Here is a 24,161-nt window from a genome sequence, read left to right as displayed (position 1 = left end):
TGTACTCCAGCCGGGGTGCCAGAGGAGGCCTATCTCAAAAAAAGCATTTTTCCCTGTGAAACTATAAAATATGTGACCCCGTTTTCTTCTGGCATAAATTGAAGCTGATACAAAAAGTTTGACAATGATCAAAAATAATTTTTGAACAGTTTCTCCTGTCGCCTTTAACCTTAGCTTGCTAAATTTTGAAACCATTTCCCATAGTTTTTTCTGAGCATGAGAGAGACCAAAACAAAACAAAACAAGTCACTTCTGAAGTTTCACAAAAGCCGTTAGACTGCCCCGTTCTCATCATACTCTTACTGTCAGCCCCTGGCACTCTGTTGTTACTGGACTGGGGAGGTTCCTCCCAATGTATTTGCGGTTTTCAAATTAATCTAAAGCCCTTTCCAGGTAACAGCTGTCAGTATTTTGGAATTCTCCTGTTCTCAGGTCCATCAGCCTACCTGGTTGGTTTCCAGTTTTCTTCCATATAGATGTTAACAGCGTTCAGCCCTTTCAATTGAGAGCCTGCTTGGTTTTTAATACCTTGTCCCCTAGTTACATAGCGCATGCTCTCTGTGAACTTTTGGTTTTGTTAGTAGCAAATATAGAACCATTGCTCCTACAAGAAATACAGGGTTCTGTTTCTGGTCCTAATATTTTTGTCAAGTGATCATTCACCTTGCATTTTGTGTGTTTCTCCTGAAAGATATTTTGTTTAATAGTTATTTTTGATGTATTAACATGGAACTCACAGAAGGCACCATGACTTATGCCTTATCTAGCTCCTTATCTATATCTAGCTCCTCTGTCCAGAGATTCAGAGACTCAAAAGCTATGCTGCCACCACTGCCACATTATCAAAATTGATCAGCATTGGATCTTTACCTTATACACTCTTGCAATTCTTCTGGTAATCTTTTTTTGTGCCAGATCATCTACTAATATTTGATTGTGAATAATGTGATGTGATTATTTATTTTCCCATGATCATAGGTAATAACTCCCAAAACCAAGTTAAACAGAAGAATTGATACAATGGCATATGCAACATTATAGAGCATGGTTAAAATAGGAAAAAACCTTTGACAGCAGTTGAGTAAGAATTTAAATCTAAATTGTATTTTTAGAAACATTTGGCAAATGCAATTGGACATATACACAGAGATAGGTGAATTTTCACCAGTGTCCAGAATAGATAATTATTAGAAGCAAGCTATATGTTTATCAATAGGAGATTAGTGAAAGCATGTCATGCAGCCATTTAAAATGATTATACATAGCTATATTTAATGCTTAATGGGAGTTCTGCAATTATTCTTTTCTAGACTTGTTAAAAGAGAGTAGTTTATAGAAAATATGTGTATATGCATGTGTAGTTTGTTTTTACACTGCTATAAATAAATACCCAAGAATGAGAATTTATAAAAGAAAGAGGTTTAATTGACTTACAGTTCTGCATGGCTGGGGAGGCCTCAGGAAACTTGCAATCATTGGAGAAGAGGAAGCACATCTTACATGGTGGCATCAAGAGAGTGAACAAGGAGGAACTGTCACCTATAAAACCATCAGATTGTATGAGAACTCACTCTATCACAAGAACAACACAGAGGAGTCCACCCCTGTAATCCAGTCATCTCCCACCAGGTCCCTCCCTTGACACATGGGGATTACAGGATTACAGTTCGAGATGAGATTTGGGTGGCGACACAGAACCAAACCAAATCAATGCAAATATATACATATATATAGAAAGACATCATTGACTTATGGTGATTATGTTCTATTGATAAAAATATTTCAGTATGGCTTTATTTTTCTACATGGTAGAGTATCACTTTTATATCCAAGAGAAATATAAAGCTCCTTTTATTAGGAGTTAGAGAAGAAAAAGATTGATGAGCACTGGAATTCAACAGATCTAATAACAAATACAATCATCTTCATTATTTGTAGGCTCTGCATTTGCAAATTTGCCTACTTGCTAAAATTTATTTGTACCCTCAAAATCAATATGCACTTCACTTTTGCAATCACTCACAGACATGAGCAGAGTGGTGAAAATTTGAGTTTTCTGAAGATTGTACTTCCAGCTGAATTCAAACAAGGCAGCACTTTGCCTTCTTATTTCATCTCTCATATTGTAAACATGTGTCCATTTTGCAGTCTATTTATGCCATGTTTTTCGCATTTTGTGCTTCTTGTTGATGACTTGGCTGTTTAAAATGGGCCCTGATTATAGTGCTGAAGTGCTGTCTAGTGTTCCTAAGTGCAAGAAGACTGTCAAGTGCCTTACAGAGAAAACAGGCATGTTAGACATGTTTTGTGCAGGCATGAGTCATGGTGCCTTCTGTGAGTTCAATGTTAATGCATCAAAAACAACTATTAAATGAAATGTTTTTAAGTAGAAACACACAAAATGCAAGGTGAATGATCAATTGATAAAAACATTAGGACCAGAAACATGACCCTGTATTTCTTCTAGGAGCAACGGTTCTATATTTGCTACTTCAGTGTTTGTGAAGACCTTATGTGTAGTGTTCAGCCTTGGTTTGCCCCAGTTTTCAGATTTGAGATTTTAAGAGACTTTTTGGATATCTTCAATATGTTCTTCAGAAATGGTTGCTACTTGCTTTGTCAACACTGGAGGTATTTTCTTTCCTTCTTTGTGCAATCATCTGTAATATTTTCCTAGATAATAGGCTTTTATTTCAAAATATTTCTCATGGGTGCTCAGGCTACAAAATCTTCCCCTTGTGGCAAAAGCATGACATCATGTATACCTTTCTTTATGTGACCTTCTCGTGTTAACATATTTAAAACTGTACTTGATTGAAACTGCTGAAGAAAAATGTCTGGTTCATTTTCTTATATAGGAAGCTGTCTTGATCAGTTCCAGCTGCTAAAACAAAATATCATAAATTTGATAGCTTATGAATGACATGAATTTATGTATTGTAGTTCTGGTGCCTGGAAAGTGCAAGATCAGGTGCCAGAAGATTCACTATCTGAAGAGAGCTTGCTTTCTAGTTCATAGATGGCAGTTTCTCCATTAGTCCTCACCTGGAAGAAGGGGGTGATGATCTCTGTAGAATCTCTTTTATAAGGGCACCAATCTCATTAATGAAGGTTCCAGCCCCATGACATAATACCTCCCATGAACCCCACCTTTTAATACTATCATCACATTGGGGGTTAGGATTTCAAAATATGAATTTGGGAAATGGGCTGTATAAGCATTCAGGCCACAGCACAGCATAAGACAAATATTACAAACATTGCTTTTTAAATTTAGAAATAGAGGAAATATGCTTGATCTATGCAAGATCAATAATAGATCACAATTACATTATTTTGGGAAACAATATCTGATTCATTTACTGTATAATTTTGCAAAGCTAAATGCTGAAAAGTTATTAATTAAGCTATTAGGATTAGTATTTATTAGATGTGTAGAGTGTAGTTACTGCTTTGGTAAGTTCTATGTGTTTCTAAAAGAGAAATAGTACATAATTTGTGATTATGTCAGACTTTAAAGCTTTGTCATTGACATGAGTGGGATTAGATATTCAGGTAGGATGAAATAGGCATGCCAGATGAGGAAAAATCTACAGGAAAAGTCAAAAGAAGGAAAATAATTATGTGGTATGTTGGAAATAGTGAGATGTTCTACCTTACTGAAATTGCATTTCATAGGATAATAGGAAATTATTAATGCCCTTGAGTATAGAATTCCAGACATGTCTGTATCCTTGACATCTGATTGCTCCACAGTATCAGCTGAGTTAAAGTGATCTAAGAGATATGTTCATCCTACTCATTCATTTTACAAAGAAGGAAACTGAAGCCCAGAGAAGTCAGGTTACTTCTACAAACCCTACCTGAAACAAATTGCACACACTCACCAATATCTCCCAATTCTTGTTCTAATGTCATATCCAACACCAAAAATCTTCCAGAGGGCAGAAGCCATATAATCCACTAGAGGCTTATTATAAAGATTCTGTTGAAGGTAATATAACGGCAGAAAAACTGAAATATCCTTAGAATTCCTTGTTCAAAAGGAAGGAAATCTTTTCAAATGAAGGGGATATGGCTCTGATTTAAGCTTCCATACAATCTATAATACAAAGAGGATAAGACTTTATAAGACTATGTGTTAGGCTCCAGTAGTACCCTTTCTCCAAAGGAAAACAGGTGAAACACCTCAGCTCAACTAGTGTATGTTAAATGGTGGGATGACTCATGAAAGACATCCAGATTTACTGAACATTTTCTGCCCTTAGGACAATACTGGTATTGATAATGCCTATCAGTATGGAGGGGAAAGGTCATTCATTGTAAACCTTTACATATATGTCTTCTCAAGGAAATCCAAGTGTATTAATAGAAAGCCCTTCCATCATCAGCTGATTGTTCTTTACCCTTCCAGACATCCAACTCTTTCTAAACTGTGGAATGTGGCAAATGCAATCGTTTTCAGATCTTTGGCATTTTTACTAGGAGTATTAAGCTAATCAACTGAATTTCTTATTTCACAGCCATGTTTTTTGTTTTGTTTTGTTTTGTTTTGTTTTCAAAATGTAGAAAACAGGTTTTATAGGACCGATTTTTCTCAAGGTAAATGTCATGCTACTATTTTTACTACAAATCAATATCTCCTTTAAGTTTGTTGTAGTTCTATTACTTGTTTGTGACTTTCCCTATTTTACCCTGACATCTATACTAAAAGTAATTAATCTATGTGGCACACTGAACCCTGAAGAAAACTCCAGATTCCACTGCCTTCTAAATAGTTAACTAAGTTTTGACCCTGTTGTTCTGATTTTACTATACTCACAGTACCTAGTACTAGCAGGTACCCAGAACATTTGAGGAATGAATTATTGAGTGTCATGTCCTTAGAAGTAAAGCACGAAGAATTCCTAGTAAAAGATGGAGCTGTAATTGCAAAGAGAAAAAGAATAACAATGAAATCTTTCATGTGTTGGTCACAAGAGAACTAGTACTCTGTGTGCATTAACCATTTTTCTAGCTGCTATTTTTTTTTTTTTACAGATTTTCCAGAAACCCCTAAGAGACACAGAAAGCGGGTGTTTTATAGGTCCAAAGAAGTTCACTGACTTAGAGTTGAATATTCAGTAAACAAAAGTGTTCTGACCGACTTCAAGTCCATTGTTCTCTATAAGTCCACTATAACATGCTACGCTCAATTGTTACAGGTGTCACAGACTGTAACCATTTGTTAAACACTTCAGAATTTTGTCTTTAACGTAAGTAATTGATAGGAAAACTAGCAGCATTGGTATTTTGAGCATTTTACTCGTAACCTATTTGAGGAGACAGTCATTGGAAGTTCTAAAAACGTTTAATAGAAAGGAATAACAAATTATTTAAATATGTGTCATGAGTCAAAAAACTGTGACATATGTCAGTGGCTGATTTTATTTATGTCCCTCAAAAAAAAAAAAATCCCACTGTTGTGTACCTAAAATATGCAGATTTCCAGCTGATTCATGTAATTTTTAGTTAAACCACACAACACTGGAAGGCAATGCTAAATAGAATATTTGCAGAGCAGACTGGCCTTCCTTGTAACAGGAAATATACCTGCCAGAAACTCGAATAGCAATTTAAATATGATAAATTCATAGAAGATTTTGAAAACCTTAAAAGAACTCTCCACTGTTTTTATTTTCCTAAACATAAAATCAGCCGTCATATTTGTCTTGCTATTTCAGAGATGTGCATCCTCTTCCAAAGCTGTTTGCATGGGGGACAGATGCTCTGCAGTGAGCAAATATCAAGGAAATAATGAATTGGAAGTGACAAGTGCCTTCAGCCTGAAGTCCAAAGGGAATCATCATCTTGAAATCATACATAGCAGAAGGAGCCAAAGCAAGAATGAAATGGCAAAAATGCCCATGTTAATCAAAAAATTAAGCTCAGAGGTTATGTTAGGCCAAGCTAATTGAACCAGTGATGGTCTCTCTTTCATTTTGAATTAAAGTGTATTCATAAATAGAGGACATGCTGGAATATTCTCAACTAGATTAGGGGAAACAAGAGAGCTGAATCAGCAGCATAATCAAGAAATATTTGTTAAAGTAATATGGATTTATTGAGCAAGATAAATAGATGTGGCTCTGTCTCTGAAAGACTTAACAAATGAGGACTGACAGCACTGATCTGGGAAAAAAAAACTGTCAAAACAAAATATTGATGGGGTGGCATTATGCTAAGAGCAGTTTAGACAGTACTGTGTGTAAATGGAGTTTCTACCTTCTGGAAACTTGAAATCTAAGAAATATAAAAATAGAAATAGAAGAAGGCAACAATCATCATGATAATCACTTGTGCCATTTCCTGAGCTATTGGATGATGCTAAGAAATAGGGCATGAGCTTTACATGCATTGTCTCTTTCAACCTTCACGACAGCTCTAAAAAGTTATCTTATCCATTTTATCATTAAAAAACTCAAGGTTTAGAGGTAACCTGCTCTAGATGCATAGGCAATAATGAGTGGATTCAAAAAGATCTCACCTCAAAGCCTATGAGCTAGTCCTCTATGTTAGTGCCTCCTAAATTAGTCACAAATACATTGGATTAATAAAATAACAAAATTACTAATCTCAGGAATAACTGAATAGTGATAATAATGTATTGACTAAATAACAAAAGGAAAAAAATCAGCCCATTTATTAATAAAAATGCTCTTTATAACTGCACAGAGAAGGGGTATCTAGCATATGCATTTGACCCTAATGGTAATTGCTATTGTGTGAAAGTATTGAATGTGTCTAAGTTGCAACTTTGAGAAATGTAAAACAAAAATGCAACTCTATTCTCTCTCAACATCAGATACCAATGACTGCAATTAACAAAATAGATTTTAATAAAATCAACCAGTGTTTAATAATTGGGAATGTTAAGATAACCTTAATTAACAAATTTTCTATTAGTCTCTCTTTATTTATGAAACCCCATAGCCTCTTTAGTCAGTGACTGAGATACCAAATCTAAATGAAGGGCAGGCATAACTTATTTAGACTTTCCCAAATGACAATTAATGTGTTATATACCCTCAAGAGGAATCTAGAAGTTTTAAATAAATATAAAGACAGAGCAGAAATGCTCAAATAATCATAAATGAAAAGGATAACAACTTATCAATCAAATAACCTAAATAAATTCCACTGCACTATAGAATTGTATACATTAGGGCCAGATCAATCTTTAAGAAGGAGGAGATGAGAATAAGCGACAGTAACACACATACTTATTGTTTATTACAGGTAATATTTTTACATTGCATTTTCTCTCTCAGAGTGGGTAAAATGCTAATTTCATGGATGAAGAAATTGAGCCATTGAGAAGCTAAGTGACTTTGCCAAAATCAGTCATTAATGGCAGTCATGATGTTTTAGTGCTTTTGTTTTTATTTAGAGTTTGATGCCTTAAAAGTGAGACAGGAGCAGAGAGTTAAAGTAAACAGCTACTACAGTTACATTTTCAGTCTTAATTGGACTGTCCCTCAGTTGAAATTACGGAAATTTAAAAGGGGAGTCAAAATGGGTAGTTTTACTGGATGGCTTCCAAATATTTGGGCCCAAATATTTCTATGACAGCCATAGGAGGCTGCTGCCATTACTTCCTCTATTGTTGATATTAGAGTAACATTTCGTACAAAAACTGATTACTGGTTTTCCAGACTCCTGCATTTATTTTTTTTCAAGTACCAAAAATCATTGTAGAAAAGAGTTTAAAACCTTTTTTTATAGAAATGAATGGCCATCAGCTAAATGTCTAAAGGAAATTGCATGTAGAAACTCCACACAGTGGCATGAATACATAATCAAACTTTATTCAGGGAACAAAAAGGTCTGATAGAGTAACATAGTCAATAAAACAAACAATAACTCACATCCAGAGACCAAAAATGTTTCTCATCTGATCTGTGCAGCATTTTAAATGTACAGCATCCAACTATAAAAACTAAGTCTGTTTTCATTTAGGATGTAGAAGACTGCAAAAAATATTCAATCAAAGAAACAAGACAGATAACCTACAAACCATAATTTCCTAGAGCATATCAGATAGTTCAGATCTTAAGGCAACCTGGAAAACAGATTAATGAGGTGGTAAACCTCCTGAGGAGAACAGAATACATGAACTGTTACGTCTTTGGCAGAGCATGGAAGTAAGTGTCCACCATAGAAGCAGCTGAGAAAAAAAAAAGGCTGAATTGTAAACACCTTCTTAAAGTCTGAATATAGACTGCTTCTGGAGAAAAGGCGAGTAACTTTTCAACACTCACTCAAGACACTGCTGATTTCAAGAAGTTGTTTGCTACTGGAGGAGGAACAAGAAATTCTTTCCTGACACAGCTATCTGCTGCTGGGGTTGGGGTAGGAAACTCCTTCTAGATTCTTGTATTAAAACAAGGCATATTTTTGCTGCCAATGTGGGAGAAACAGGAATCTCATCTAACCTAGTCTCCTGAAATACAAAGTTCAGGTTTATTGCCCTTAAGAGGAACAGGAGATTTGTTCATTTTCTGGCTTTCTGGACTCTAGGATGAGTAGGAAGAGGGGTTACTTGCCTTTGAGAGAGGGCAGAAAGGAAAAAAAAAAAAAAAAACCAAGGCTGTCTCTGCATTTCACATGAAAACAGACCACTCAGGACTAAGGCAAGAGGAGAATAACCAAGAAACATCATTACCGTCACCATGACACTTCAACTGATATGAAGCAATAGCAATATATCACAGGGGGAGGATGGGAACATGGCACAGGCATGAAGAATCTGATGAAACATAAAAGCAAAACAGGAACACTAGGAGAAGCTCTCCAGCATCCCACACCTCACAGTAAGCACAAGGTAGCATTAAATCACCACTGCAGATATCTGAAACCTGTGATGTGCTTAATTTGACAGTTAAAGTAATCACAGGCCAAATACAGTTCAAATTACAAAAAATATTTACTCAAGTCCTCAGCATAAATCTGAGAGAAGAAAAAAACATGTGCTTTTCCAGGAAATGATAGTATTGACTTCAGCCTCTATGATTTTTACATGCAGGATCCAGCATTCAGTTGAAAACTAGAAGACAGAAGACACAGGAAATACATACAAAAAACTGCCCCTTCATCAAGAGATAAAGTAGTCATTAAATCAGACCCAAGGATGGTCCAAATTTTGAAATGGTCAGATAGGTAGTTTAAACAACTAAGGTTAGTATGTTAAAAAACCTCATGGAAAAGGTAAATAGCATAAATATATAGAAGACTTCATCGGAGAGATGCAAACAAACAAAAAGAGACAAACTGAATGATTAGAAATAAAACACAAAGTATCAAAAGAAACCAATGGCTATAATGTGATGATGAGCACCTGAATACATGAGAATAAAGAATTCATGAACATTAAGATTCTCAATAGATAGTATTCAAACTAATGACAAAAGGAAAAAAAAAAAAAAGATGAGAGTATCAGAGGTATTGGGATAAGATCAGTCTAATAGATGTATAATTGCCTAGAAAAGAAAGAAGCTCAGAATGAACACAATAAATATTTATAGAGATAACATCCTAACATTTCCAAATCTAATTGAAGAACAACGCCAAATATCCAAGTAGTTTACATAATGTCAAGCAGGATAAATACAAAGAAAAACTAAGTATGTTACACTTAGACTGTTAAAATGAAAATAAAAGGAGACTATTGAAGGTAGTTGAGGACAAGGAAATATTACATAAAGGAAATGAATGATAAGAATTTTAGCTGACTTCTCATCAAAAAGCAATGAAAAATCAAGAAGTCAATGGAATGGCATCTTGGATGTGTTGAAATTTTGTAAAAAGAACATCAGAGTTCTACTAGTAAAAAATATTCTTCAAAAATCAACATGACATATAAACATCTACAGAAATATAAATATAAAATAAATTCATATCCAGCAAAGTCACAAGAAAAGAAATGCTAAAAGAAATTATCTAGGTTAAAGCAAAATGCAATTGAAAAGAAATCCTTTTTTTTCAATCTGTTTGTATCTATATAATTAATAGATTATTCCTATTTGAAAAAAAAAAAGACCCTATTGTTGGATTATACATATTTTTTGCCTTTATTTCATATGTTTAACTTAAGTACTGATATATAGGAAATAAAGCTTTGAATTTTACTTTCTATTATTCTATCTTATTTTTGTTTCTGTGTTATTTTCATCTCTTTATGTAGATGAAGCTTTTTTTTAACTTTTCATGTTGAAATAATTACACATTTACAGGAGGTTGCAAAAATAGGACAGAGAGGTGAGACATATCCTTTATCCAGATTCTCTCAATTATTACATCTTATGTTACTGCAGTACATCAAAACACAGAAATTAATATTAGTATAATGTAAGTGTATATTTCTATGACATTTATAGTTGTGTAGTAATTGTTAGAATCAAAGATACGGAACTATTTCATCACCACAAGACCTTCCTTATACTATTCCCTTTAAAGTCACACTCATTTCTATCCCTTCTCTTATCCCTAAGTCCTGGTCACTATTAATCTTTATTTAATGTATATTATTTTGTCATTTTGAGAATGTGGTATAAACAGCATATGACCTTAGAGATTGGCTTTTTCACTGAGCACAATACATTTAAGATTCATCCAAGTTATTGTAGTTTATTCCTTTCTACTGCTGAGTAGTATTCTGTGGTATAAATATACCACATTTTATTTTGTTACTCTCACTTTGAATGATATCTGGGCTGTTTACAGTTTGGGGCGATAACAAATAAACCCACTATGAACAATCCTGTAAAGGTTTTTGTTTGGATGTAAGTTTTCATTTTTCTGGAATAAATGTAGTACAATTGCTGATTTGTATAAGAGTATGTTTAATTTTAAGAAATTGATAAACTATATTACTTTACATTCGAATCACCACTGTGTAAGAGATCCAGTTTCTCAACATCCTGACTCAAATTTGTAAGTCGCTACTCTTCAAGTTTTAGCTATTCTAATAGCTGTGAATGATATTTCATCATGGACTTAATTGTTAATTCCCTGTTGGTTAGTGATGTTGAACACTTTTTCATATGCTTACTGGTCATCTGTGCAGCCTCTTTAGTGAGATATCTTCACTCATTTTGCCCATGTTCTAATTAGATATTACTTTTTTTCTATTGTTGACTTCTGAGATTACCATATAAAGGTCAAAACCAGGCATCTTGCTTAGAAATACTTATGTGGGTCGTAAAAATGTAAAATAATACAGGGAAATGATTTTCATGCGACTCAGGACACTTGCTAACGCTGAAAGAGAAAGAGTTGTGATGAAGATGGCACGAGCAAAGGCTCCTGGGTTGCAATCAGTGTTCGTTCCTGACGCAGGTGTACTTTTTATTGACACTGGTATTGATTTTATCATTGTTTTTTAAACTTATACTCATGTTTTTACTCTTTCCTTCATGTCTATTGTGAGGTACCGTATTTTTTAGTAATAACAAAGATGTGAGGACTCTGAAGCATTTACTAATTGTCAGACGTTGTTCCAAATGCTTTCTTGAATTCACTGTGCCATGTAACCCTGTAATCCCTAGCAGTGATCTCAAGAAGTAGCTACTCTTATTATTCTATTCATGGATAAAGAGGCTGAGGTTTAGAGTGGCTCATTTCTTTGGGGTATCTTGGCCAGTAAATGCCGTGACTGAAATAAGCAACTACTTCTGTCTGATTCCAGTGGTTAAGCTCTTACCCATTACGCAAAAACAATCACTTTATTAGAACAGTAAAGTGTTTATTATTTCAGCTCTGATGGTCACTGAAGACTTGAAACATGGAAGAATTGGGAAAGTAGCTCATTAATAGCCATAAAGACTATGGTAATGCTATTTTAGAGACAGAATATTTTTATTTTAATCATTTGTGATTATATGAACTCTAGCTCTTACAATTAATTGTATATAAAAAAGTGATCATTCTACTACCCTATGTTTTATCTACTGAATGAATGAAGACATATCCATGCCATTTACTATTATAGTAAAAAATAAATATCAGTTTCTTCAAAACCACTTTACTCAGAACTGATGGCATGGGTGTGGAGGGAAGCTTTTGCCCAAAAAGTGATAATATCATTAGAGCTGAGAACCCCGTGATGATGCCTATGGCAGCTAGAGCTCATTAGCAGAAAGCCCCTAACCAACCTTTAACAAACTATACTCCTGTTATCGGTGGCTGCTTTGCTCTTCAGGCTTCTCTCCTAGGAATTTACAAAGAGATATTTAACAGTTCATATTTATTAGCTCAATGACTATAGAACTCTGACTTGCTCCAGGCCATGCAGTAGTTACAGAAGCACAGAGAAGAATAAAACTTTACTCCCACCTTCACAGCCCATGGAAGGACAGACTCTTTAAAGCTATTCTGTCATGACACAATTAAGTGATGGTGGTAGAATTTGAACCCAGTTTCAAAACAGTTCTTAGCTTGCCTCTTATTCCTTCTTACAAAGAGCAAATGATCTTTTTTTTCAGATGTGTTTCTTTTGAGTGACCGGAAAGGACAAGTAATCTAAAACTACTATTTTTACAGCTGGATAATATAATCCAGAATTAGAAAGGGCCAAAGCCAGCATTAGAGAATATATGGCTTGTTCCGAATTTATTTATTTTAACATCTAGAGGGAAAAGGAATAAAACCCTCCGTGGCAACAGTTAACTTCTGTCTTTCTACAAATTTGCATGCAAAGCATATTAATTCTGCAATTATTCTTAAAAGTACACATTTAATATTACTTGGTATCTTATAAAAGTTTGAAACAAAAATAAACGCAGCATAAAAAAATGCAAGAAACCTGGAGATTTTTATCATTATGAAAACAAAACCCCAAGTCACAGGTGCGTATTATTATTACGCACCATAACTGAGTTTAAAATTTCTAACTGAGTTTACATACCATAAACTGAGTGTACAAAATTTTAAGTAGGCTAGAAATTTCTCTTATAACAACCTATGGCAAATAAGACAAACCTTAAATTCATGTATCTACCTTTTGTTCCCACACCATTCAGGTGTCCATGAATAGAGCAAAGGGGTCATTCTGGAGAAAGCAAGCGCTTCTCCCAATCTTCAGTGCAATTGCACAAGGGTTCTGCCCAGGAGAAGGCAGGCCATTAGGACACAGTTCTAACTTTTATGTGCTGCAGAGAGTCGAGAACTCCGTGCTTCAAGGTTTGGTCAAAAACAACGAAGATCTCAGGGGAAAGCAATTAAGAGAAGGATGATAGTTCCTTGGTACAAGAAGAACGACAGAGTAGCCAGAAGTTTCACAGCAAGAATCAAGAAAAGCAGCAGCTAAGAAGAGCCCTCCTGCGATACCATCACTTTTCGGGTCAGGAAGTCTGTGTGCATTATGATTACCTCCATTCAGGAGAAATCAGAGTTGAAAGCAGGGCAGGTTTGCAAGCATTCCCCAGTCTACACACAGACCCAGCAACACAGGGTGAACTCTCACTGGCACAAGCAGCTTAAACAAAACTGAGAAATCACATTCATCTCTCACAGTCTGGAAGGCTATGTACACTTCCAAAGTCATGTCCTCACATGAATAAATAGAGAATCTTCAAACTAGTAATCATCTATAACATAAAGTGAGGCGAAAATATATAAACTCCCTGAAGTGTGATAGGAAGCTTGCACACACACACACAAACACACACACACACCCCTAACCTTCTACAAGTACATGGCATACCCAGGGGCAAAGCCTAAGTAGCCAGATGAAAACCTAAAACCAAGGAAATACGAATCTGAACAAGAACATCATAAGCTACATGTCGCTGTAGAAATAAACTGCATGATTAGTTCAATCGAGTCACGGAACAAATAAGCAAACAGCAAACACAATAATTCTACTAGGGGTGAGGAAGGGGAAGAAAAATCAGCATCCAGAGATTCTACAGCATATCATTCCATTTTCCACAAAAATATATGAGCCATACAAAGAAACAGGAAAGTATGATCCATACACAGAAAATAAGCAGATAAAAGTCACCTCTGAAAGGACTCAAAGCTTGGAAGATAAAGATGGGAAAGCAGCTCTTATAAAATGGGTTCAACGAACAAAGGAAACCATAGTTAAATAACTAAAGGAAGGTATAATAATGTTTTATCACATAGAGAATATAAACAAAGACATGTAGGCTGGGTGCAGTGGTTCACACCTACAATCCCAGCACCTTAGGAGGCAAAAGTGGGCAGATTGCCTGAGGTCAGGAGTTTGAATCTGTCTGGCTAACATGACGAAACCCCGTCTCTGCTAATGCAAAAATTAGCCAGCCGTGGTGATGCACATCTATAGTCCCAGCTACTAGGGAGGCTGAGGCAGGAGAATCACTTGAACCCAGGAGATGGAGGTTGCAGTGAGCCACAACTGTGCCACTGCACTCCAGCCTGGGCAACAGAGCAAGACTCTGTCAATAAATAAATAAATAAACCATATAAATTATAAGAAAGCCAAACTGAAATGCTGGATCTGGAAGCATGATAACCTAAATGAAAACCTCACTTGAGAGGTTTGACAGCAGATTTGTGCTAACAAAAGACAGAACCAGTAAACCTGAAGACAGACCAATAGAGATTAAGTACTAAGCATAGGAAGAATAAAGGATGTAGATACATGAACAGATACTCAAGAGAAATGTGGGACACTATTAAGCTAACCCACATATGTATAATGGGAGTATCAGAGGAGAGAATGAGAAAGAAATAGAAGAAATGTTTAAATAAATGATGGCTGAAAATTTCCTAAATTTGATGAAAAACTTTGATCTGCACATTCAAGAAGCCAAATGAACTCAAAGTAGGATAGACACAAGGAGATTCAGAGACACTTCATAGACAAAATGTTGAAATCCAGAGATAAAGGGGAAATCTTAAAAGTAGTAGGAGAAAAAAAGTCACTCATCAAGTATAAAGGAACCCCAGTAACATGAACAGCTGACTTCTAGCCAGAAAAAAAATATATGCAGGCCAGAGGTAGTGGGTGAACATACTCAAAATACTTAAAGTAAAAACTGTCTACCAGAATCTTATATCCAAAACTAACTTTCAAAGTGAAAGTTAAATAATGATATTCCTAGATGAACGAAAACAGAGAATTTATTGCTAGCCCTTCTAATTTCCAAAAAAATACCAGTGGAAGTTCTTCAGGCTGAAAGCAAGCGACTCTGAAAGTAACTTGAATTCACATGGAAAAAAAAAGAATACAAATAATGGTAATTTATGTAAATAAATACAAAACCAATATGGAATATTTCTTCTTCCAGTGTGCTATCCATTGCATGACAGAGCCAGACCCTATCTTATTTTAAAAGAAATTGCATAAAACAATTTGTATGTACTTGTATTATTGGGTCTATAACAGATAGAAAAGTTATATACTTGATGGTAACAAAACAATGGAGCTGGGTAGAAGCAAAGATTTTTTGGAGAAAGAAAATGGCACAGGATGATAATTATAATACAGAAGCCAAAATTAAGAGAACTAGAAATGGAAAATAAGGTTGATATAAAAAAACTCTGTAAATACGGACTTTTTCTGCTTTTTCTCTGAGCTTTCTAAAAAGAGATTATATCAAATAAATAAATAATGTATTATTGATTGTATGACATATATATGTATAACAATATTAACATAAAAAAGAGTTGCAGGAAGGGTGCAACATAGGATTAAAGTTTTAATTGGAACTAAGGGAATGTAAAGTCTGCATCCAATTGTGATATTGTGAGACCTAGATCAACCATCAAGAAGTAATTAAAAAATATATAATTAAAAGTAGTAAAGTAATAGAGTAGAGAATATTCATTTAATAGGGAATAAGAAAATGGAAGTGAAATAAAGAACAAAAAAATAGATATTAAAAAAAGCAAAGTAAATGGTAGATGAATATCCAGTAACATAATAATATGATCAAGTACAAATGAAATAAACAACATTCACATGTGGAGACGATGATGATATTGGTTCAAGACTACAAAATCCAGAGATATTTTTGCCAGGCTAGAGTGCAATGGCACAATCATAGCCCACTTTAACCTCAAACTCTTGGGCCTAAGCAGTGAAATTCTCGCATCCCAGCCTCCTGAGTAGCCAGAACTACAGGTGTGTACCACTAGGGCTGGCTAATTTTTTTTTTTTTTTTCTTAGAGAAATAAAGTCTGTGTAGCTCAGGTTGGTCTTAAAAGCCTGGCCTCAAATCATCATCCTGCCCTGGCTTCCTAAAGTGCTAGGATTTTAAGAGATGAGCTACTGCACCTGGCTCAAAAATGCATTTTTAAATAATAAAGATTCTCTTAGGTAATCCAGTTTTCCCCAAACCTGAATTAGTCTCTGAGTAAAAAATTAATTAAAACCAGTATTCCTTTTACTGAGACTTCTACAGCTATGACACATTGAATTTATAGTATAATATACAAAGCAAACATTGTGTCTATAAAACATGACAAAATTATTGCTGGGGAGATTTTGGAATGTCTGCTTTAGCTTACGACTAACAGTATCAGCTAAACAATGTTCTACTGTCTATATTTAACTGAGTAATTTTGGACTGAACGCTATAAAAAGATGTTGACAATTTGACTTAATTGATTCATCTGCCTTTGTGTAACCATAGCCTTTATAATCCCAAAACCCAGTAAAAACCTTTTACTTCTAAGTCAGAATAGTCAATACTCAATGAAAAAATACTTTCCCTAAAATAAACCTGTAGATATTTTGTCTGATTAGAACCAAGAAGAATGACCGAAGTATTTCCAAAAGAAGGTTAATATTGAATATTTTCCTTATCTTTAGAATTTCTACATTATTTCAAGTATGTAAATTCATGATCCATTTGAATGTTCTATTGTACAAGTTTGAGTTTCATGTAATGTCTGTACTTCCCGGAGCAAAATAAAAATTTGAATACTATGGAAAGTACAGTCATGTGTCATTGAGTAGGAATACATTCTGAGAAATGAACAGCTGGGTGATTTCACCACTAGAGTATTTCAAACAAAACAGATGTTATCTCCTACTACACACCTAGGCTATAAGGTATACCTGTTCCTCCTAAACTACAAACCTGTACAGCATGTAACTGTACTGGATACTACAGGCAGTTGTAACATAATGGTAAGTATTTTTGTATCTAAACTAGAAAATAAATAAATGATACTATAATCTTATGGGACCGATGTTGTCGACAGAGTCCATCATTAACTAAAACATCATTATGCAATGCATGACTCTCTTTGAGATTTTCTACATTATTATAAATATTTTATCCTAGTATATGTTCACAAAAAATTTCACTTAGATTTTATGATGATTACAGTCCCTGTGGTCAGAAATAATGGTATATGCAAATGAATAATTATTTGCTTTCTTATGTATATGCCTTTAGTCACAGAAATGGTTTGGTTTTGATCACTTCAAAATTCATTCACTGTTTTCCTAGGTCACATCTTTATGTGAGTGAATAAATGAATGAGTAAATGAGCAAATGAATTCTCGTGTCCATTTTGTTTTCACTAGAATCTAAACAGAAACTGAGCCTACCAAACACAGAAACATTTTTCATATACATATAAGTCACAGGACCTTAATTTTGAACTTTGTTTCAAAATGAAAGAATTCCTATTCCATGGAAATTATGTCAGTACAAGTTTTTAAATATCTGTCCTAGACACTTAATGTCCCTCTTAGATGAATGTTATGCATTTAGTAATGTTTGATTCCTTGAGATAAATTGAAAAGATATATATATAATTCCCAGAAAATGCCCTCAAGTTGAAGCCATTACAAAACTAAAGATTTCTTATGAAAAGGAATATGCATCCTTTTTGTAATTCAGTAAAGATACACTGAGTACCTAATATGAAGCACTATAGCAAAGGCTAATAATAAAACAATATATAAAATAGACATCACCCCAGTTCTCAGATACCTTACAGATTAATACATGCCACTAGATGAGAATACATAAGACTTTCAGAGATACGGACAGAAAACAAAATGACTTAGATTTTGGAAAATATAACTTAGAAAGCAGTGTAAGGCTTGATTCCTTCAGTGTAATATCCTGAGGACTACACATTTATTCTAAAGACGCTGATGTAGCCCAAGCCATTTGTACCTGTTCTTATTAAAATCATTTGAGTCTGTTTAACATTTTTTGAAATCTTCTGTGATCTCAAATTTCAACCCTTGAAGACAAATTTGATTTTATAAGTAATTCACAAACTGTAGAATTATGAAAATATTTTTAGCTATCATAGCAAAGTAAAGCATATTTAAGTTTGAATTCATTGAAAGAAAAAAAATTCTAACAATCCACATCCTCTATCTCTTTCCAGAAAGAAGTTAACAGTAACCCTGAGACATTCACTCCAGTCTCTAGTTTAGGAATTTTTTTTTTCAGTTCATTGTCCCCTTCTAAAGTACAAATTTTAGTGGTTTTATAAACAAAGTGCTTAATATTTGCTTAATCTTTCCATAACTCAGTTTCCTCATCTGTAAGATGTGGATCATAAATGTGCTGACATCACTAGGCTTTTGTTGGAATTAAATAAAAACTGTATATAAAACATTAAAATAGAGTGCCACCAATTCAATTGAAGGCTAATTCAAACACTTTAGCTTTAAGAGTCTCGTTTTTCTCATATACTCAGAAAACTCTCTCTTGTCATTGATTCTGTCTCTTCTACACGATGTGCTATCATTCTCAAGATAATTATCTTTGTCAAGATATTTTTTATCAGACTGCATATATACCTTCCCACTTGAAAAAAAAAACCCACTTCATAACTGTTCTGACATAGGATTCATTTCTGTGTGCCTTTCCATAGCAAAGTATTCACCACAGTCATTTCATCTGTTTCTTACTTCCCAATGTTCTTCATTTTCCTCCAACTAGGTTTCTATTCTCACGACTAAGAAAAATTGTACAAACCCAAGTCATCCATAACTTCCACACTGTCAAACCCACCTGACTCGGTACATCTCTTTTCTAACTCTGTAAAGTACTTATGAACATCTGCAATCCCTTTCCTTGGGTCTTCTAGTCAGTCATCAGCAAGATCCCCTATATTCTCAATCTCTTCCCTATAATAGCATTAATTTTAGTGCATTAATCAAACCCCGTCTGTCACCTGTTGATTTTCCTTCCTTAAGGTCTCTCGAATATTGACTGCTTTCTCTCTCACAACCCACATACCTCTGGTCCTCGGTTAGGGCAGGTTTCCCTTGTTCTGGATTGGCATGGCCAAAGAATGCATCCTCTTACCCTTGAACCTGGAGACATTTAAGGCTCTCCTTCTGTCCTCCCTAAACACTCCCAGTTTGAATCACCCTCCTTGGTTGAGTCATCTACTCATCCTAGGGGCAACTGCCCCACTTTTCTTGAAAATTTTATATTAAGATTCAATGTTATTTTCTACAACATGACTATTATTTCATTTTTAATGATTTCACTATGTACATAAAAAATCCTTAAACACTGTGACTGATTTTCCTATGTGATATCAATTTCATTGAACAGAACAGTTTTTGAAGAAGCACACTTGGAAACTGTGGTCTGGAGCTTACAGAAGGCTTTAGAACGAAAATAGTATATATCTGGGCCTTAAAGATGAAAGAGATTTTGCAAAACAAAAGAGGCTAATGTGTAGGAGAATAGAAGGAGGCAATATGGCTGAAAACATAGTATGTAAGAATTATTTCCTTAAATAGACCTCAAAAGTATATTGCTTTTCTACTTCAATTGCCTTCCCTCCCCTCTCTGTATATGAAATTGCTTCACAGCTTTCAAGCTTGGACCAGAACTTAAGACCTTCCTACCAACATTTCCCAACCATGTGAACAAAACGCCAAGCAGCCTGCATTTAAATGCTCGGTGTGCTACCATCGGAGCGTTATTAAACACTTCTTGTATATGCGCTTTTTTTACATTCTTGTTTGTGTCTTCACATTACTTCCTCAGTGCGTAGACTATGATGTGCTTACCAAGGGAGGGATGAGGCCTAACACGTCTGTTATATCTCTCCTTTCCATCCAGGCTCATGGCAGGTTAATATATAAAGCAAGTTTTAAAAGAAGGTGAATATCATCTAGGTGTACTAGTAAAACATGTACTGGAAGACGTTATAATCCCACGAATAGAATGAGACCATGAGCAACACAGCTTGCTGACCCATGCTTTGGAAACACTATAATTTCTCTGAAAGTACAATTAGAGTTAGACAATACATAGCATGATATTGTAATAAAAATAAATCAACAAGTTATTCCATCATTTCTTTTGTCCACATTATGTTTTTATTTTCTGTGTGTCATCCTAAGTTCTAAACTACATTCTTTAAACTTTGTGAAAAGTTTTGACAAATACCAGTACATATATCATTGACAGTATGCTTCTTACGACAGTAGGGATAGAGTTTGTTATGGGTCACATAGAGTCACAAATCACAGGTGAAAGACATCTTCTAGTTATTCTCTTTCTTTGAGCAAATGAGAATACAGAGGCCAAAAGACATTAAATGGTACACCCCTATTACAGAGCCACAAGCCTGGAACTGAAATTTAAGTGTATTACTTCCTTAGTCATTATACTTTCTGCTATATCATTCTGCTTCACAACCATTACCATAATCAGTGGCATTATTATTATACTTTATTAAGCAGATATAAAACCAAATGTGTTCTATTAGAACCCTCAAATCTATTCACGTGAGTCTAGACATCACTGTTGCTACTCATTTTACATTCTTTCCTTCTCATAAATTGATGGGTCCTTCAAGGCGCATTGCCTTCCCTAAAACAGTGCTAACATGTTTCAGTGCTCACATCTGTTTGCTGGAAAATTCCACTCATTAGGCAAAGGACTGCCTGTACTAGTAAAACATTTACCGGAAGACGTTATCATCCCAAGAATAGAATGAGACCATGAGCAACACAGCTTGCTGACCCACGCTTTGGAAACACTATAATTTCTCTGAAAGTACAATTAGAGGTAGACAATACATAGCATGATATTGTAATAAAAATAAATCAACGAGTTATGCCATCATTTCTTTTGTCCACATTGTTTTTATTTTCTGTGTGTCATCCTACGTTCTAAACTGCATTCTTTAAAAGAAACAGTGCTGTCACCTTTCTGATACCCTTGGACATTCAAGTGCTGAACTCAAGCTACTTTGATTGACACTTAACTACCACCAATTCCTGGGTCATGTATTACTGATAAGATTGATGAGGTTTATGGCTACATCTGATTGATTTGCCCCACATTTTGTAGTGGTTTTGCTGTGCACTTAGCATGCGACAAAGGTGACATTCTCTATTAGTCCGTTCTCATGCTGCTAATAAAGACATATCCCAGACTGAATAATTTATAAAGGAAAGAGGTTTAATTGATGCTCAGTTCTGCAGGGGAGGCCTCAGAAAACTTACAATTATGGTGGAAGAGGAAGCAAACACGGCCTTCTCAGGGTGGGAGGAAGGGAAGGTGCCAAGCAAAGGGGGAAAAGCCCCCGATAAAACCATCAGCTTTCATGAGAACTCACTCACTCTCACAAGAACAGCATGGGTGTAACTGCCCCCATGATTCAATTAGCTACCACTAAGTCCCTCCCATGACATATGGGGATCATGGCAGCAATAATTCAAGATGAGATTTGGTAGTGGGGACACAGACAAACCCTATCACATTCTCTGCTCAAGAGCTGCTTATCAAGTGGCTTAGTCTGATTCTGCTCCTATACTCAAAGGCCCTAAACTAGACAGTTTATAAATAACAGAAATTTGTTTCACACAATTCTAGAGGCTGAGAAGGTCAATATCAAGGCACCAGCAGGTTCAATGTCTAGTGAGCTCTGCTTTATGGTTCATAGACAATGCCTTCTTTCTTGCTCTGTCCTCATTTGGTGGAAGAAACGAGCTAGCTCTTATAACATGGTGGGATTAAATAAGCAGTAGTCCCAATCATGAGGGCTTCCCCTGGAGGCCTAATCACTTTCCAAAGATCTCCCCACCTAATACAACCACCTGGCAAGTTAAGATTTCAACCTATGAATTTGGTCCAGTGGGGAAATACAAACATTCAGACCCTAGGAATGAGCTTATAATTATAGAAGTAAAATTCCCTTAACCCAGCCTACACTTAACCAGCTAAGCCTCTTTTCTTTTAAAACATAACTACTGATGTTTGTAATATAGTGAAAAGATGTGGTTATTAAATAGAAATCTTGTTCTTCAAATTGTGATCCAACAATCAGCAGCAGCCACAACTGAGAGCTTGCTGAAAAGGCAGATGTCCAGGCCACAAATCTTGGCCTACTAAATCAGAATGTGAATTTTAACTTCTATGCACATTAAAATTTGAGAAGCCACACTCTAGCATACCCAGTCACTTCTGTTCCTTTTACCTGGGATGTATGCTTACTACATGTCAGTTGCATTTGTTCCCATACGCACAACTCTTTAAAACAGTCTGTGTAGGCGGGTGATGAACAATGAAAACACATGGACACAGGGAGGGGAACACTACACACTGGGGTCTACTGGAAGGAATAGGGGAGGGACAGTGGGTGGGGGTAAGATGGGGAGGGATAGCATGGGGAGAAATGCCAGATGTGGGTGAAGGGGAGGAAGGCAGCAAATCACACTGCCATGTGTGTACCTATGCAACTATCTTGCATGTTCTGCACATGTATCCCAAAACCTAAAATGCAATTTTAAAAAAAGTCTGTGTGTTGTTGTAATGAAAAAATGATGACATGAATCCAGAAAGAAAGGTTGTTAAAATTTTTATGATTTTTATGTGCTAAGTTGCATACTTTGTCAAGGTTTAGCAAATGTAAATCACGGCTATAAAGGACACTGAATTATTTGTAGGTAGAAAAACTATTAATATTTAAAAGGGGGGGAAATTGTAAAAATACACAGTGATTCTGAATTTTGATTGCTTTGTATGTGGCTTTATGTGCTCATGCTAATGTAAATATATCAAAATAGGACATCCTAGATACTGCAGAAAACATGACTTAGAACTTGTTGACCTATGTAAATACTTGTCAACAACGTACATCTCTCTGGTTTTAATTAAAACATTACATGGGGCCAGATCTCAGAGGCTCTTCAGGGAAAAACAGTCACACATTACTTCGGCATTGCTTATACGGTATTTTACACAGAGACAAGTAAACTATTGCCAAGTGGGAATATGAAATTCATGAAACAGTATAGATTAATGGAAAGTGTAAGTTCCGTTTTCTGTAATTCATTCATTCAACAAATATGTCCAGAAAATCTGCCAGACATGATAAGTGCTGGACATACAATGTGAGCAAGACAGACACAATCTGTCTTCACAGAGGTTCCCTTCATAGTGCTTCCCTCTGGCAGGGAGACATAATGCTGTAAAGCGGCTTGATTTTATCACAGCTCAGTTTTCTCCTCCAGAGAGACAATCTTATCTACTTCATGGAGTTTTGCTGAAGGTTAAGTGGGATTATGTTGTATCTAGAAGTTCAATAAATCTAATCTCCCTCTTTACCTTTGTTCAATATACAATAGAAATCATTGGAGTTTCTTGAGTAGAGGACTTCCATGAATCAGAGGTTCTTTTAAGAAGATCAATTTAACTTACAGAACAATTAGTTTAGGTGGGAAGTAATGCATGCTGTTCTTTATTAGCAAAATATGGGAGACAATTTACAGTGACAACTCATTTTCCTGACTGAGGAGGGCTCCCAACTAGTCTCTGGAGTTCAACCTGAAGCAATAAATCTCTTCCCCTCCCACCAGCTCTACTTCTCCAGTCATCTGTAGTTTTATTTTCGAGTTGCAAGCAAAAAGTGAATAACCTCTCTGGAATATTTCTTGTACCTAAAAAGCCGTGTCATTTTTACGTGATTTTTAGAGAAATACTTTGTAAAATAAAAATTAGATAAACACAGTCCAATAATTGGTAACCACACCTTCTAAACAAGGCTTTCTCTTTCCCAGAAAATTTCTAACTCTTAGGGTACTTAATGCATCCAATACTCTCAACAGCACTATCTCCCACCTTGCCCTGCAACACATGCTCCCATATCCTGTTATGATTAGCAGGTTTCTAGATTCTCTTCCATTC

At 35.3% G+C, this 24,161-nt stretch overlaps 1 long non-coding RNA gene across 6 annotated transcripts in view; it reads right to left on the bottom strand.

Moving 5' to 3' along the window:
• The window catches only part of LOC108593700 (uncharacterized), a 493,787-nt gene that overhangs the window by 407,270 nt on the left and 62,356 nt on the right, over positions 1–24,161 (bottom strand). For all 6 annotated transcript variants that reach the window (XR_013522982.1, XR_013522981.1, XR_013522983.1 and 3 more), the window contains exon 3: positions 1,435–1,539. This is a non-coding gene — a long non-coding RNA (uncharacterized LOC108593700). The remainder of the gene's footprint in view (positions 1–1,434; positions 1,540–24,161) is intronic.

The sequence above is a fragment of the Callithrix jacchus genome, chromosome 10, assembly GCF_049354715.1.
Source record: "Callithrix jacchus isolate 240 chromosome 10, calJac240_pri, whole genome shotgun sequence".
Classification (NCBI taxonomy): Eukaryota; Metazoa; Chordata; class Mammalia; order Primates; family Cebidae; genus Callithrix; species Callithrix jacchus.
Note: the sequence above shows the minus strand (reverse complement) of the source record. Positions and strands in the feature narration are given on the sequence as shown.